Here is a 14288-nt window from a genome sequence, read left to right as displayed (position 1 = left end):
ATACGGGATGTATGATCAGATGTCATCTGATCAATTTACTTGAAATGACATTAATTTTTCAATCAACATAATGTTTTTGTATTTAGAGTAAAAAAATTGCTTTAACAATGCTATTAATTACTAATTGCCTGTATTAACATACTTAGGGTTACCATTGTCCCGGTTTTTATGTAGGAGAGCGCAGGCCTGAATTAATCAAAATTTAAAATTTTACAGAGCTTTCCTATGAAAAAACCAGGACAATGGCAACCCTAAACATGCTTTATTTAAATGCTGCCAATATGTATATCATTTTTTCAATTAATTTTTGAAAAATTCGCTTTTAATAAATAAGGGTTATGGTTGCAATTAAGTTTTAACGATTGATGCTTATGTATTTTCATTTTTTGACGTAATTTTCGAAAAAAAACATTACTTTTGGAGTGCCAGAAATATTAAATATTTTAAAGAAAAACAGCTTAACAGCTTAAACTTATTAATCCTTAAACTTTATGGGTAGGTCATCCATATTGTTTTTACTCCACATATACTGTATATTTGGAAATAAACCCCCATAAGTAAATCACATCAAATTATCTTTGCATCAGTTGCCCATGTTGCATCTAGTAGCTTTCTAGTTTCACAAATTAAGATTTAAGTCTTAATTGGCTAGTTTAAATATCCAGTTATTTCATCATGTATTTCGTTAAATATCCAGTAATTTCATTGTGTATTTTGTTAAATATCCAGTCATTTCATCGTGTATTTTGTTAAATATTCAGTCATTTCATCGTGTATTTCGTTACACGTGTAAAACAACTTCGTCTCTATTTTTTTAAAAACTAAAAAAATTGATATAATTAAAGTCTCTATTTACTTTAATTCTATGAATTCTCCTAAATTGAAGAGTAAGGTTGATGTGTCCATCAAAGACATTTCGTTTCTAAAAAAATCCAAATTTTTCTGTAATTCATTTTTTTATATTAAGAGTTGCATATTTTGCTATTGTTTCATTTAAAACTTTCAGGTTTGCTTTCATGTAAAGAATTTTGTTTGCGATGCTCTACAACATCTTTGATAATAGGTTAATAGCTTTTGTCATTATTATTATTTAATAATATATAATTAATTTCTTGTTGAACGCTATCATTATTTAAAGATTCTTCTTTATATAAAAACATACTTGTTAGGTTATACTGCCTTTTCAATATACGTTTTTGTCATTCTTAAAGCTATATTTATTTGTAATCAAAAGTTAATTATTATATATATGGTTTTATATGGTGAAGGAGGCATGAGCTTCTCTGTCAACTGGTCTTCCGTGGTGGTCTGTCAGAAGAACCTCAATAAATACATAAACGTCAATTAAACTTCGAAAGGACTTTTAGACCAAACGTTTAGTTTTGGATCGATTATCCGTTCAGAATGAAATCCAGAATAACGTTTAGAACAAAAGTCTAAAAAAGGTGTTAAAACATGGTAATACAATTATTAGACGATTTGTCTAATAATTGTATTACCATGAACACGCCTTGCGCTTACTGTGTTTAAACCATTCAAACAAAAATATTCAAACGATATATATACAATTTTATGTAAAGTGTGCTATAGACTCCTTTTAATAAATACATATATTAAATGTTGTAAAAAGTTTACAAAATTGACTACTTTCAACCAATATTAAAAACGTTTACCCGACAAAAGTATAATGAAAGATTTGAAATATACGCTTCAATCGTTTTCATGTATACGTTTATTAAATGTTTACAATATTGATTTATGCCAATATTGTAAACGTTTTAAATCTTAAACGTTTAAAATAGTGACTTTTTTCAATATTGTGAACTTAAACATTTAATCGACGTTTAATAAACGTATAAACTAATAGTTCTGTAATGTAAACTTTAACTCTCTTAATATGTACGTTTATTAAACTTTTACTGAACGTTTACTATATTGACTTATATTAGTCAATATTTTAAACGTTTAATGACGCATTATATTTTAAACGTTAATATTTATCGATTTTAGACGACTCTGTGTTTACTGGGTGTTTAGGTCTTCTTGAGGCACCTAAAAAAGTATTAAAAAGAACAGTGAATAAAGATCGTCGTTAAATGATTAATACATAATGGTATTTACTTGTTTCCTGAGTTGATTTTGCCCAAACATTGTCACCCTCTATCAATTTTTTGTTTACATCATTATTGTCTGCTTTTCTCCGTGTATCTACACCTTGAATAAAATAAATTGGCATTCTCTTGAATGACTGAGTATAGTCAGATGATATTGTCTCATTGTACAGAGAGACTGCCAGAGCAATTGAACAATGTAAACGTATGTTAGTTTATTATATGGTACAAGAATGCCAGATTTGATCAAATTTTTTTTTTCTTTCTGGTAACTACTTTTGTGCGCTTGTTTCAATTTCACAAAAGGTATTATAAATTGCAGGCCTGTTTTTTTCAGTTCCATGACGTAAATTTTTCCCGAAAACACTTTTTCCCGTCGATTTTTCCATGGAGTCCTGATGTTTTTTTTTTATTTTGTTCTCTTTACTTCTAGTAACCTCCTCGCATTATATTTTGTTCCTTTTACTTTTTGTCGTATTATTAAAACTACATTTTTTTTTGTTTCTTTTCTTTTCTTTTCTTCTTGTTGTAATAACGGCATCTATTTTATTTCGTTTTATTTTCTTTCTTTTCACAGTAATGACATCACATTACACCGTATCAGACAGTTCTCAAGAAATTACTTTTTCCAATCGATCAAAGAGTCTTAAAACCTTACAATATTTATCACTTTCAAGTGTGTCACCATGGTATGGATAGAAAAGAATATAATGTCCTGCTAACCAATTCTGAAATCCAAATGTTTTGTAGCTCCTTATTGACGCAATTTAGCGACAACTTTAGATTAAGAGTTGGTGGCGTAGTCTTATGGAATCACTAAGCTATCTTCATGAATAAAAAAAGGAGTCTCCAGACAGTATATTCTTTTGCTTTGATCTTTTTACTTCCAGAGGTTAGCCAATTCTTTTTGTGCTTTTTAAAGTTCCCGAATGTTCTGAGTGTAGCATCTTTCTACCAAGCTTCACTTCCTTTGCCATTTGGAGAATTTTTTTTTTTTTTTTTTTTTTTTTTTTTTTGTTATGTATTTTTTGTTCCATAGTATACATTTTCATGATTACATAATAAAGATTCGTTAAGATTGAATATACATATAAATATATATAATAAAAAAATCACAAACATAAATAATAACAAACTTCTGTAATACGAACTGTAAGAAGAACGCAGGAAACTTGCAGAAGACCAAAAGGTCTTATCATCAAGAACCGCTTTACATTGTCGTACATATATATGTATACGTATAGAAAAATTAAAATATTTACAAAATTTTAAATTGTTAAATTGTTGCATTATAATTGTATTAAAGTTATTTTTGTATTAAAGTTGTATTAAAGTTATTATAATTGTATTAAATTGTTACATTAAAATTGTATTTGAAATATATATTAAAGTATACTAGCTGGAGTTACCCGGCGTTGCCCGGGCCAATATTTAAACTGGCTTACCTGATATCTGTACACAAAAATGGGCCCAAAAATGGCCCCCCTGACCCCGAGGTCAGGGGGGCCCATTTTTGGGCCCCCTTGACCCCGGGGATCGGGGTACGGGGGCAAAACCCAGCTAAGAACCTTCTCCCCCTCGAGGACTACCCCCATGCCAAATTTCATCGAGATCGGTCCGGCGGTTTGGATCTCTATAGAGAACAAACAAACAAACACACACACATTGCCCTTTATATATATTAAAGATTAAAAAATAAGAGTTTATATAAGAAGCTAGCAGTGAACAAATTTAGAAAAAATCAGTAAGTAAATTTTTATACTTTAAAATACTCTTTTTAATAGTTTTTTTAAAGCCATTTAAGTTTTCAAGGTTAATAATGTTTTGATTAAGTAATAAAAACTTATTCCAGTTATGAGTTGCACGATAAGTAATTTTAAATTGCACAAGCTTAGTTTTGCATGAAGGCTCAAAAAGGGTACTATTTGTGCGCAACAGGTATTTATACTCGGGCTTTTGTTTATAAAGACTATAGAAAATTGAAGGAGTTTTTTGCATTTTACTATTATACATAAGACTTAGAACATTATATATATTTAGTTCAAACAATGTTAGTAAAGACATCTGTTTAAAAAGAGGCTTTGTGTGTTCGTTTTTATTTTTAAAACTAATTACTTGTATAGCAGCATGCTTCTGTTTACGATAGAGAGGTTCTAGTTTGCTTTTATAGGTACTACCCCATGCTGTATTACCGTAATTTAAATAACTTTGAACAAAGCTATAGTAGATTTGTTTGAGCAGCGGCTTTTTCAATAAATGGCTTGATCGGTATATTATTCCGATACTTTTAGATATTTTACTACTTAAATAGGCGATATGTTTATTCCAATTTAGATTTTCTTCAATAAAAACACCTAATAATTTAGTAACATTATCCCTACTTATTTCTCTATTTTGAATAAACAATTTTGGACGAGAAGATTCAACTTCTTTTTTTTTATAAGAAGGATGAAATAAAGAAAACTTCGTTTTACTTGAGTTAATAGAAAGTTTATTTGCCCTAAACCATCCAGAAATTTTTTCTAATTCTTGATTCATTTCTACGCACAGTTCGTTTATAATTTTTCCGGAGATCAAAAAGTTGCTATCATCAGCAAACATTATAGTTGAAATTCTTTTTGATGCCCGATAGAGATCTTTAACGTAGATTAAAAAAAGCAAAGGCCCAAGTATTGAGCCCTGAGGAACACCACACTTTAGTATGGAAGGGTTAGAGAGTTTATTATCTCCATAGTATATAGATTGCACACGTTTATCTAAGTAGCTTTCTATCCATTTGTTCGTTCTACCCCTTATGCCATACATGTTAAGCTTTGATAATAATGTTTTGTGGTCGACTGTATCAAAAGCCTTAGAGAGATCTATGAATACACCTAATGTAACTTCTCCGTTTGTAAAAGAGTTTTTTATTTCATCAACTAGGTGAAGGATTGCGTTGTTCAGCTGATGTATTTTTTTAAAAGCCGAATTGCTTGGAGTAAATAAAATTATTTTCTTTAAAAAAAGTATATACTCTATTGTGCATAATTCTCTCAAGTATCTTAGAGAATGTAGAAAGTATTGATATTGGTCTGTAATAGCCTATTTCACTTGTATCTCCTGATTTAAAAATAGGTTTTACTTTCGCAGTTTTCAGTTTTTCAGGAAAGATACCTTCCTCTAAGGAGTGTTTAAATATTTTAAATAAAGGAACTTTAAGCTCGTTTTGGCAATTAATTATAATGTTGCTATTGATGTCGTCGATTCCGGTTGCTTTGTTTCTTTTTAGGCTTTTAAAAGCATTGTTAAATTCTAACATGGTTAGTTTTTCGTTATTCAATTCATTTTTATTACGATCTAAATATTTATCAAAAGATTTATTTGGACTAGGAACTTGGGAAGCAAGTTTAGATTCCTATATTAACAAAGAAGTTGTTAAACTCATTTGCAGTGACGTTTTCATCATGAATTGTTTTGTGGTTGATTTTTATAGTTTTAGGAAAGCACGGTTTGTTAATTTTTGGTTTACCAATAATTTCATTTAATAATTGCCATGTTTTCCTGGAATCTGTTTGACACTTATCAAGTAGTTTATTATAATAATTAGCTTTAGCGGTTTTTTTAATTTTCTCAAAGAGACTTGCATAACTCTTGTATTCCGATTTTGTTTTATCGCATTTTTTTAAAGGTACTTTATATATAATCGTTGTTTCCGCTTAGATGATTTTTTAAGACCTTTACTCAACCAAGGTGAGTTTATGTCTTTAAAATTAATTGTTTTTACTACTTTGGGGAAGTGTTTATCATAAAGAAATACAAAAATATCTATAAACGTATTATACATTGAATTGGTATCATTTGAGGATTCTAAATTTGACCAATCAACATTGGCTAAATCACTTTTAAAGTTAACCTGGCTATGCAAAGAAAAATGTCGCCTTGTGATTGTTTTTTTTTCATTTATTTTAATTTTATTTGAGGTACTTATTGAAATAAATATCGGAAAGTGATCCGATATAGATGTTTTAATTACTCCTTTCTTTAAGGAGATTTCAAATAAAGAATTTGTTAGTATATTATCTATTAGTGTTGCCGAATTTTTTGTAATTCGGGTTGGTTTATTTATAAGAGGAATTACACCAAATTGAAATAAATTATTGTAAAAACTTTGTGTTTCTATATTATTTTCATAATTTAGAGCATTAAGATTAAAATCTCCTAGGATAAATAATTTTTTTTTTCTTGTAAGCTTTTCAAAATAATATTTTGAAGATGATTTGAGAATATTTCTGTTGATGTTTGTGGCGGTTTATAACAGCATGATATTAAGGTATTTTTAGAGTCATTGTTAATGATTTCAATAGAAACAAATTCCCTGTCGTAATCAGATGTGCATAGGTCGTTTCGTAATTTATACCGCAAACTATTTTTGATGTAAATTACAACACCCCCGCCTCTTTTTTTCGATTTCCTCTGCAAATGCACTCCTTCGTAGTTACTTAATTGAAAAAGCGTGCTTTCGTTAAATTCGTCATCAGTTAACCATGTTTCGCTTAAACAAATAATATTAAAAATAAAATTGCTTTTCTCTAAGAATATTTTAAAGTTTTCAAAATTTGCTTTACCACTTCTAATATTAAGATGAACAAGAGAAAGGCTCTCATAAGGTTTAACATCTTTTAAATACTTATTTATTTCATCTGGAAACATGTAAGGTGTTTCCATATTCATTAATGAATAGTTATCAATAAAATTTTTGTCAAGGTCATACTTATCAAAAGTATTTTGATCATTTATTTTAAAAACCTTATCTGAAATGTTTTCAAAAAGACTTTCGTATTCAAACGTTTTCGGATTCATTTTAAAGGGTTTCGTTATTGATATATTATTAATAAAAATATCCAAAAAAATAAATAAGAATTAAATAAACCGTAAATAAAATAAGTAAAAAATTACTTTTTATTTGTCTTCCACTCGCGTACAATAAGCTTGTCGTATGATATGTAAGCAATTCACAGTATGAGCAGGGATATAGATTCACAGAATCAAAGATTCACAGTATAAGCAGGGATATAGTTGTGAACAGGACATTATTCTAGACATAATGTTTGAGAGTTTCAACTTTAAAGCTGATGTAGTGATCTGAATATTCCTCTTTCCAGTATCTTTGAAATAATTTCCTAAGTTAACTTTTATAGAGCGCTTAATTAAAATAAACATATAAGTTAAACGAAGTAGCATGTGAGGAATAATTCTTTACCTAAACCGGCTCCCTTTTTTTTGGTTACTCTGCTAGAAGGTTTAATGAATATAAATCATCTGGATCATAAAGTGTAAGAGTTTGCTATGGACGTCCTTTTCCAAAATCAAGGCCAAACTATGGAGCCATCTCTAAAAAAGGTTCTATGCAACTTAATATATAATATAAATATTATTTAAGTTAATGTGATGAAAATAAAATCTTTGTCCCAAGTTTCTCTAAAATTTAAGTCTCAAGTTTCTCTAAACTAAAACAACCTGATGATCAGTCAGCTTACCTTCTTCTAGTATTATAGAGACAATCTCTTCATTTAGTAATCTCTCAACTATTCCTTCTACTCCTCAAGATACTCCAATAGTGTCAAAGGTTTTCTACCATTAGAAAATGTAATGGAAATGACTGAACTGCCTGAAATTTTCTTTTTTTTTTATAGTTTTATAACTAATCTGTTCAGCCAGTTTGGAATCAATTATTTTTGTAACATAAGCTAACTTTTCCAATCTTTTTTTATTCTTATCTTTGGAGTGGTTTGGTCCCCTGTAGATACTGGCAAAGTCGAGTGAGCAAAGACATGTAGGAAATAATCATAAATTGTTCGTATTATTTTTCTATTTATTATTAAATAACTACCACAGAAGATCAATCAAGCTAGAAATATTTTAGTTTTGCACTTACATCTTTCCATAGACCTGATAAAAACAGAAAATTTTTAAATAGTACTAAATAATACAAAATAATACTTTATTTTTTTATAAAAATAAATTATAAAAAGTTTTTTTTAATTTAAAAATTTGAAACCTATATTATTTTATCACTTAAATTAATCTAAAGAAATAATTAAAAAAGGGGAGGAGGGAGGAGGGGAGGTTGTGTTAATCAAATTTACAAATAATTGTTAACTTTGGCATACCATTTTATTTCCAGAACGTTATATACATTATTTTGTAATTTAGTTGATGCACAAAATCACTTTTTTATATTTAAATTTCTTTTCACTACTCATTTTACCAATTTATTTCATGCTTTTACTTTTACAACCAATTGTAACATTAAAAATCCTGCACTAAATAAATATACATATACTCTTCTACCTCATTCCTATTCATACTCCTCAAATTACTCCTCCTGTTCAAGGTACTCCTATCTCTATTCCTAAACATAGGTTAAAACATAAAAGTTAGAAAAAGTCCACAAAATATTATGACCTTTTTTACGCAAATCCTTAAAAAATTTAATTTTTCAAACGTAGGTAACGTAGGTAACGTAGGTAATTACTCTTAAAATTTACAAGTTAAATATTAAAAAATGGAAAGTTACAGTTTTTTTATAAATACCTTGTTTAAAATGTTAGCTAACAAATAACATTTGATTTTTTAGTTATATTTATTAACCTAATATTATTTTATATATTTAACTAATTATTTAAATAATGTGTTAATGAAATATGTATATATATATATATATATATATATATATATATATATATATATATATATATATATATATATATATATATATATATATATATATATATATATATATATATATATATATATATATTTAAAAGTCATTTCTTGTTATACGATAAGTTTATAAATATATAAACTGATTTTAATAAAAAAAGGCAGTGTATAACTATTTTTTAAATATATTTTAAATATGAATGAAAAAACGTTACAAAACAACATAAAACCAACCGTTTAAAAAAATAAGACATTAAAAAGCGTAAAATATAAATAATTTTGTCTGAAGAATTTTAATAATATAACGAACAAGTCTAAGAATTATCATTATTTTAAAAAAAAAACTGAAAAAAAAGAAAAATACTATAAATTGCAAAATAATACTAAATATAAAATCTATTTTGAAAAAAATCTTTCTAATCGAATTTTAAAACCAGCTATACTAAATTTAACAAATATTAATCTGGATAAAGCAACTACTGAACTACTTAATCTTGGTCCAAAGTTTGTCCCATCACAAAAGAATATCCCTTATATGGACATCATTACTAATATTGAAACTTGCCCCTTAGAACTCGAACAACAAAATAAATAAACACAGGCAGAGATTCTTCGACAAAACTGTTCAAAAATCCTAACTAGTTCTTTAAAGATCAAATTAAAAGATAATTTAACAAAACAACAACGCTTTTCTTTACAGAACCTAAAATAGCATTCACATCTAAAAATATATCCATTTGACAAAGGAGCAGGTTTTGCTTTATAAAACGAAAATGAAGCAAAAGATAAATTAAGGAAGAAGAACAAATAAAAAATAGTAAAGTTATTGATTACGACCCAACTCTCACATTCACCACTAAATTTCAAAAACTGTTATGTAAATTAAGGAAACCTGTAAGTTAGACAATGCCACTTACTTTAAAATGTATCCATCAGATTGCGTTCCACCTAGAATTTATGGAATGGTTAAAGCTAACAAACCAGAAAAAAACTACCCAATGCGTCCTGTTGTTTCCACTATTAACACACCACCTTATGGAACATCAGAGTATCTGGTTAAGATCATTCAACCAACATTAAATAAAAATACAACTCGACTAATTACTTTAAGTAGTTTTGTCAACGATGCTAAAGAATGGAAGATAGACCCTAATGAAATTCAAGTTTCATTTGATGTAGTAAATTTATATCCATCTGCACCGATCAATGAAGCAATACCGGTTATATTTAGCATATTGAACGATAATTTAGAGGATTTAAAAACTAGGACTAAATTAACTCTTTTAGATATACACCGGTTAATTCACTAAGCAAGTGTTACTTTTTATACGAAGATAAAATCCGAGTTTTACCTAATTCAGGTCCAATTGGTTTATCGTTGATGGTAGTCATGGCTGAAGTATTTTTGAAAAATATAGAAAAAAGAGCCCTTAATATAGCCTTTGTTAATTCATTCCAACCAATAACTTACATAAGATATGTAGACAATGCCCATGCTCGCTTCGATTTGAAAGAAAAACAAGAACTGTTTCTTAAAACTTTAAATGAACAAAACCCGTCCATAAAATATACTGTTGAACTTGAAAACGAAAGAAAACAACTTAACTTTTTAGATATATATAGATATATACTATAAATACAAATACAATGAACGGCTTTTATGAATTTCAAATACACCGTAATGATGCGATAGCCAATGTTCAAATAAAACTAAACTCTAACAGTAGTAGAAAAAGGCGGGTCCTGGCTCATTTTTTTTTTCAACCATATCCTTAACCATAATCTCATATCATATTTAGCAATAAACATATCCATATTCTCATAAGTCATTTAAACCAGTCGTAGTATGAAATGCTGTTTCTAGCTCATAAAAATTCTTCGAATTTACAAGGATCAGAAGGATCTAAAAAATCAAAAGATTTCCCCGTAGATCCAAAGGACCTTAAAAAAAGTGCATTTTTAAAAAAAGTGTCTGAACTAAAATATAAAGATAATGGTAGTATAACAACCATAATATATTAATATATTATGGTTACAAACTATAAACTCTGAGCTAAAAAATTTTGTAATTTTAATTCAAATTTTTAGGTCTTTCAGACCCATGTAAATTCGAAGAATTTTTTAAGCTATAATTTCATAACTGAAATCTCGTTGAGGTACTACGCGTAAATGAAATTTAGCTCAAGCTATAGCCCATTACTTATAGCCTAAGCGTAATAGTAAATTACTCCTATTAAATCAAAACTTCCAGATTTCCCAACTTGCTCATCACCAGAGTTTATTTTTACTACTAATCTTCTACCATTAGTAACGCTAGGCATGGAGTCATTTTTACCAAAATTTCTGTAAAAAGAGATAGTAGTTGTAGAATCAATTTTTGGTTTTGATTGATACAATCATCCAGATGATCTATTAGCAAATAAAGTAATATTAATTCCATTCCATGAAGATAAATAAAAATCTACTAAACCAGATGAGCAGTATATACATCTGCTATTATTTTCATATCCAGAAAATATTAAATTACTATAGTTATAGGATGTCCAAGGTTGAATAACTAAGTCATTGTTTTTAGGAGAATCGATTCCGTCATACATGCGTACTCTTGATTCCCACCAATTTCCAGATTTACCGATAACTTGCATTCTAATATATTTTAAATAAACATCATTTCTATTACTTGCAGTGTTCAATAGTATATATTCATTACCATAAGTTGTGTTCAAATATCTAAATGTGGATGAGTATAGTTTAAGATCTGAAATAAATGGGGGTATTAATGAAATATTTGCTTGTTGTGCTGAACTTATTGTAATAAAAGGTTGCAACGAATATGTAAGTGGATTTCCAGTTTTATTGTTTAATTCAATTTTTAGATTAGTTTTAAATGGTAAATCAAGTGTAAAGTATCCTCCTAATTCAATATTAGAATGCATATTACAACCTTGTAAAGAGTTAGTACAAAATGGTCCACCAAGTGGAGCGAATAATAAATCACAAGCTATACTTCCTATGCAAAGCGTATTATCTGCATATATCCTAATAAATACGTAACTTGATACACTTCCATTAGGATTTGTTCATTTAAATTCTAACCATAGTTTTCTGAGAATACCAGGACCACTATTTTGAATAAAAACTGCTGTTCCTTTATTTGGTTCAAGAGTCTGGAATTTTACTCCCATGCATGTTAAACTTGAATTTGGTACTATTTCTAAACTGCTAGGATTAGGTATTATTGTGTCAACATAATACTTTGTAGCAGCATCATTTGGATTTGTAGGTTCTGCTACATTTATTATTTTTTTTGTATTCATGTCAATATCACTAGTTGCATTATTTTGTCCATTTCTTCTAATAAACATACTATCAGCTTGAGATGCTGGTTATCCATTTGAAACTACTCGACTTGTAGTTGAATAAATTGTTGTACGTCCGAATTTATAAACAGGCATTTTATATATAAAGAAAAAAAATTACCATAGATTATTAATAATATTCTGAAAATCATATCCTTCATCAAGTTTTTTTAAAACATAGAGACACAAATGTCCACAGAATGAAGTATTTCCAAACTGAACTCTATCACTATTATAATAAACAGAGTCTTTTAAATAATTAACAACTTCGACAGGTGGGGGTTGTGCATAAGAGTCGAAACTTAATTTTTTTTCACTATCTTTGTACCAGCAAATCCAATGAAAACCCTGTGTACTTGAATCTCCTGTATTTAATATTCCACATTCTTTTTTTTGTGTATTTTTAGGTAATTGATCTCTTACAAATACACCTTTAAAATTTTTTATTTTTAGTATTTTGCTGCTTCTAACAATTGAAAATTTGTTAAAGGTTGATTAGGTAAAATTATCCCTTCAACATTGATAAGTTTATAATTGTTATTTCTCATTTTTACTTATAAATTTTATTTCTCAAAAAAATAATTTTACTTTTTTGGCTACCCTACCCCCACCTCTTGGGCTCCCCTACCCCCTACCCTATGGGCTCTTTGACCTAATTGTCCTATTGTCTTATTTATCCTATAAATTATTTTCTTTTAATTTGTAGTGTCCATATGCTATTGCGTGAATTCCGTCTTCTAAAATGACTCTTTTATCATCGTCTGCACTTAATGCTATTTTATTGACCTCTTCTGTGTAAATTTCATGTGAATGTGATCTTATTACATTCATTTTCATAATTTGATCTACTTTATTTAATAAACAATGTTTATAATATTCATGTGTTTTATGATTTTTTACAACATTTTTCTTTACTCCTTTACATTTTTTGTTATCTTTTCCGTGTACTTTGTAAGAATACAACTTTGATCTGAGTCCTACAAATTCTTCAATTTGTGCTCCTCCAGACTCATCTTTAAACATTCCTATTACTTTCTTATTAACACCAACTTTAAAATTTACCTTATTAATTGCTGGATGCTTTGAATCAAATTCGCTTGTATCAAACTTGCTTTCAACATCTTCAGAAATATCAGCCTAAAAATCTTCTGTTTTTATTTTGTATGCTAAAGAATCAGTATCTGTAAATAATAGTTTTGCTCGATCAGAATATTTATTCTTTATATAATCGTAATGAAATTCGTACATTAGAGTTTTACTTAAATCAAAAATACACATGCTTAAGTAAATTGGTTCGTTATACATTAATTTGGTTCTCTTCATGTGAATCGCTATTAAATTTTCATCAAATATCATTCGACTCTCGAAGTTTGGTCTTGAAGCTAATTTAACAGCTTCATTTCTATTCGTCACTAATCTAACATCAACTCTATTCTCAATGTTCTCCATTGTTTTTCCAAATACTGAGTTGTTCATCAGTTTGAAAAAGTCTTTTTTAAAATCATTCGTTGCCTTGGTTCTTAGATTAGTATTTAGCTCAATGTATTCGCTTAACCAAGAGCTTTGTTCAAAACTTAGACCTCTATGAATTTTTGTGATCTTTAGGCCTAATCTTTCATACAATTTAAGATTTTCATAATGGGTAACATAGTTTTTCTTATTTTCCAAGTTAGAGACTAGTTTTTCAACTTTATCAATATTTAATCTTTCAGGAGCAAGTGGGTAGTCATTATGATCATCATGCAGATGTTCAGGATAATTTAAATCAACTTCTAGTTTACATGGAATTGATTTCCAGTTTTTCAACTCATCTTCATCCATCCATTTAAACCCATGTGTTGGAAGTGGCTTACTCATCGCCCATCCATATAGATTATTAGCGTCTAGATATTGGATGAATGTTAATTCTTTGCTTTTGTCATATGCGTCATCCATGTAATTATTATTAGATGTTCTTAATCTATTCGATATCATACTGATTCCACCTCTTATTCCTTTCTTTATCATTAGTATCATATCGTAATCGCTTATCAATTCTAATTTTACTTTTGTTTTCTTCAATACTGCGTCCCAAGCTAATCCTGGTGATGTGTAATACCAAGCCGGATCCAATTTA

The sequence above is a fragment of the Hydra vulgaris genome, chromosome 13, assembly GCF_038396675.1.
Source record: "Hydra vulgaris chromosome 13, alternate assembly HydraT2T_AEP".
NCBI classification, from domain to species: domain Eukaryota; kingdom Metazoa; phylum Cnidaria; class Hydrozoa; order Anthoathecata; family Hydridae; genus Hydra; species Hydra vulgaris.
Note: the sequence above shows the minus strand (reverse complement) of the source record.